Here is a 4,545-nt window from a genome sequence, read left to right as displayed (position 1 = left end):
TTTTGGGGTGGGAGGGCAGTGAGTCACCCTCAGACCCCTCAGCGCCGACTCACGCTCCCTTCTCCCTTCCCACGGTGACGAAACGCACACTCCATCTCTGCCTTAACTGTTTCATCACCTTGTTTACTAAACACGCTGCGTTCTGCAGCCACACGAGGACAGGAAGGACGGCGGCTGGGCAGCTGCACCGGGCCATAGCACAGCACTGAACGGCCACCCTGGGGCTGCCCCGCACAGGCACTGCCCTGCTCCCTGCTGGCCCCAAGACCGTGGTAGCTGTGGGGAGAGCAGGGCATCACTGGAGGCCAGTCAGGTGCTCAGGACTCTGTAGCTGTGTCATCACCCCGGCTGACCTGAGCTTGGCTGACCAAGGGCTGATGGTGCTGGACCCAGACCCACAAGGACGTGGGTGGGCATGGGGGCAGATAGCAGTGGAATCCCCACCTGAGTCCCAGCATCTGGAGCCCACCTGCCTGGGATCTGGGAGCTTGTACTCTCACCAGGACTCTACATCCTTCCCCACCTCAGCTGCATCACCCCAGTGGGTCAGTGTTTCCAGCATTGGAGATGCCCATGGCTCCTCACGCTGTGACTCCAAGCCCAAATGCCAGCAGCTGAATGGCAGAGCTTCCTGGTACCAGGGGCAGTGCCTGCCCAGGAGCAGCTCTGGGCACGGGAATGCTCTACCTAGGGCCTTGGGACATTAGGGGTGCCCTATCCTTGCTGCCCTGCTCTGCAGGGTGCTGCTGACTCAGGTTCCCACCCAGCACAGCACAGACCTTGCCATGGGATGGTGTTTTCCTGCTTCTCCCAAAGTGCCGACGCTTGTGGGAACGAGAGCAGTGAAGGGGAAAGCAAACAGGGATGAGGAGCGAGGAGAAAACAGATGGCAGAGAAGAAGGCGCAGCGTCAGCGGGGGGGAGGGAGCACTGGTGCAGCCCAGCGAGGCTGCTGAGACACAGGTCCCAGAGCAGATCCCCTGCCCCAGCCCTCACAAACCCCATGAGCCCGAGGAAGCTCAGCCCCACGAAGCTCAGCTGGCTTCATCAGGAGGATCCTCCTGTTCACCCCATTGCTGGTGGTGTCTGTCCTCCCAGGTCCCAACAGTGCCAGTCTGGGGCTCAGCAGCTGCCCCCTCCCAGTATCCCCCCAGCTCTGGCTGAGCCAAACCAACAGCTCCTGGCCCAGCCAAAGGACAAGCAGGTTATGCTGGCACCCAGCACAGCTGGGGACAGTGAGAGGTCAGGGCTCTGCTCCCTGTGCCCTTGGAGAGGAGCCCCCACGCCCAAGTGAGGGCTCATCCCTGGGGCAGCATCACCTGCCAGATGCCCTGTGCTGGTGGGGTGCATCCACAGCTGGCTGGGCACAGGAAACTCACAGGCAGCGTGGGCTAATCTGGGAAGGAAGCAATGGTGAGAAATCAGGGGGTTGCCTCACTCCCCCACCACAGCCCTGCAAGAGCAGCCCCCATTCCCTGGCACAGGAAATTGCTTCACAAGCAGCCGCCGTCCTGCACCCGGTGTGACAAACACATCCAGCCAAGCATTCCCTTATGGTGGGACACAGCCCAGGGACCCTGCAGCCAGGTCACCATACAGCCCCCTCCCACAGGGTCCAGCCTGCCCCCTTCATCCCTGTGATGGCCCAGCAGGCAGGAGGCAGTGGCTCTCTGTGCTCCCTACCTGGCTGGCAGCTGGGGTGAAGGGGACTCTGCCAAGGTGCCCTGAGAGCCCATTGAAGCTGGGGGCTCCTGAGGCATTTGGGGAGCAGGCACTGCTCCACATCTTCCACTCTCCAGCCTGCCAGGACCTCAGCCCACGGCACAGAGCTGTTGTGGGAGCTGGGTGCTAAATAAGCCCTGGGAGAATGAACCTGCAGGGCATCCCCAACAAGGAGACTTCTGACTCCAGCTCTGGGATATAGTCAGAAATTCAGATCCAGCTCTGGTCTCCCTGGCACTGTGGCAGATCCCTTGGACTTCCCCATGCTATTCCCATCCTTCGTTTCCACCACATGCAGAAGCTGCAGCTCCAACAGCCTGGGCACTCTGCCAGGGCACACCATGGCATCGTGCTGCCTGTGGCACCCTGAGGGCACAGCCACGGCCCAGGAGCACAGAGTAGCACTGGCAGAAACGGGGCAGGGAGGGGAATGGGTCCTTGGAGCAAGTGATGGCAGAACGAGATGAGGGCCAATGCCCCTCTCACTGTGCCCCAGTCCCAGCAAGCCCTCGAGCTGGGCAGTGGGAGCTCCAGGGGGGGTTGCCAGCCGCAGCTCTGCCCCCGTCCTGGCTGCTCCCGCTGACTCATGGCCCCGCTCACCAGCTTCCTCCTGGAACCATCCCGGGGGAATTTCTGGTGACTCTCTGGAGGCTCGTCAGGGAGCAGGGCCAGGGCATCAGGGAATCCCCCACGTCTGGCAGCGCTGGCAGCCTCTGTGCCAGGCAGGGAATTCTGAGGGATGGGCTCAGCACAACTGGCATGAGCCCCATGCAAGGCAGCCTCGATCGGCTCGTCAGTGGGAGCTGGGTCAAGGCACAGGTTCCTCAGAAAGTGCATGTGTGGAGGGAGGCTTGGGGCAGCCATTGCAGCCAGTGGGAAAGAGAGGAGGGCAGTGGTGATGGGGCAGTGCCACAGGCAGGAGAGGGCTGTGGATGGCAGAGACCCCAGGAGCTGTGCACAGCCCAGGCTGCCTTTTTCACTCCCAGAGCCCCTGAAAGGAGTGAGATGGAAACACACAGGCAGACATCCTGCATCCCAGACACTGCCCGAGCCACGAGGTTGACGGTCACCACCGTGGCTGCCGAAAGGGGAAGGAACAGCCACCGCAGCCCCTTCACACAGCCTTACTCATGGCCACCCTCATGCAGACCCTCTCTGGGAAACTGCTCCAGGACCTCAAAGGGGGCTGGTGCATGTCTGGATCCCCTAGATCTCCCCCAGTTCAATTCCCCCATAGAGGCAAGCAGGGTGGGGGCCAGCCAGGGAGGGAGTGCAGCAACAGACAGACAGGGGAGAGGTCCACACACATGGGATGCACCAGGTCAACAAAGCTGGTGGGGAGCTGAGGAGCCAGGGGTGAGGGAACACCCAGTTGCCAGGGTCACTGTTTGACACTCAGAAGCCCAGGCAGGGCACAAGGGTACACAGGAGCAAAGGACAGGCACAGGCGTGTGGATGGCATCAGGTTCCCTCTCAGTATAAGCAGGAGTGTGGCGGCAAGGGGAAGTGGGGTGGGAGAGAGTCAGCATCTTGTGCGGGTGAGACAGCCCTGGACTGGGGAGAGCAAGTGCTGGTCTCACTGGGAATATGACCTGTGCAGAGGGAAGGGAGCACTTGGACCTGGCAGAAGCTGCAGGGAGAGCCAGTGCCACGGCCACCACCGCACAGCCAGACACCCTGAACAGTGAGCAGGGCATTATGCCTCTAGCTGAGCATGTCCCATGGGCTCTGCACCACCCCGTGCCCAGGGAGCAGAACTGACACCCCAGCCCTGGTTCATGGTATGCAGTGACCAGAGCATGGGGACACTTGGCATGGGAGCAGGACAGGGCAGAGGGAGCAGCTCTGCGTCAGAGCTCGGAGCTCCATCACTCCTGCTCAAGGGCTCCAGACAGAAACAACATTCCTGCACACACTTCCCGTATCTGCTGTCCTGGCGCTGGGCCCCGCGTGGGCTGGGACTGCAGTCTCCAGCTGGGCCCAGGACCCTTCCCGGCAACCACCCTGCGTGCCACAGACCCACAGCTCTCCAGCACCAGCAGTGCCCGGCCCTGCATCCCCTCCCTGCCTGCCCCAAGCTCTGTGGGGCACCTGCTCGGTCCCTTGCCTCACCTGGGGAACTCCCCACCTCTCAGCATCCCCTTCTGCCAACCCTTCACTCCTGCTTGCCTGGTGTCCCAGCCCCTTACCCCTCAGTCCCACTGCCACCCAGCCCCGCTGTGCCCAGACTGATGCTGCTGTCCCCACACCTCGTCTGGGTGGGGATGACGTGGCCGCTGTCACCGTGCGGCTCACTCCACCCTGCAGGCACTGAAACCAGCGCTGCCGTGTCACCACCCAGCCCAGCTGCAAAGCACACATGACGGATCCCCTGCCTGCCACACCGACTCCCGGTATCCAGGTGGGTGGCACAGTCACCTCCCTGAGCTGGGCTGGGCCATCCCCTCCATGCCCACCCTGGGAACCCCCTGTATCTGCTGTGGTCCCACTGGAACGCTGCAGGAATCTCACCCAGAGCTCCATTCACCAGGCACTGGGGCTGGAAGCTGGCACCTGGCACACCTCACACCACCTGCTCCAAACATTGCAGGGCTCTTGTGCTTCAGGACTTCCTTGTTGTAAACTCCATCCCATCCCTTAACTCTCCTCCTGCCTCAGCTTCTGCCTCCAGCTTTGACCAACCTTTCTTCTCCCAAACTTTCCCACCTGCTGGGAGCAAGAGCACAGGGTATTCATGCAGGTGAGAGTGGCACAGGGTCCAGGTCACCTGGGGAGCATTTGGGAAGGGGAGTGGGCAGCCTCATAGCCATCATCCCCTCAGCAT

The sequence above is a fragment of the Geospiza fortis genome, unplaced genomic scaffold (assembly GCF_000277835.1).
Source record: "Geospiza fortis unplaced genomic scaffold, GeoFor_1.0 scaffold188, whole genome shotgun sequence".
Lineage (NCBI taxonomy): Eukaryota > Metazoa > Chordata > Aves > Passeriformes > Thraupidae > Geospiza > Geospiza fortis.
Note: the sequence above shows the minus strand (reverse complement) of the source record.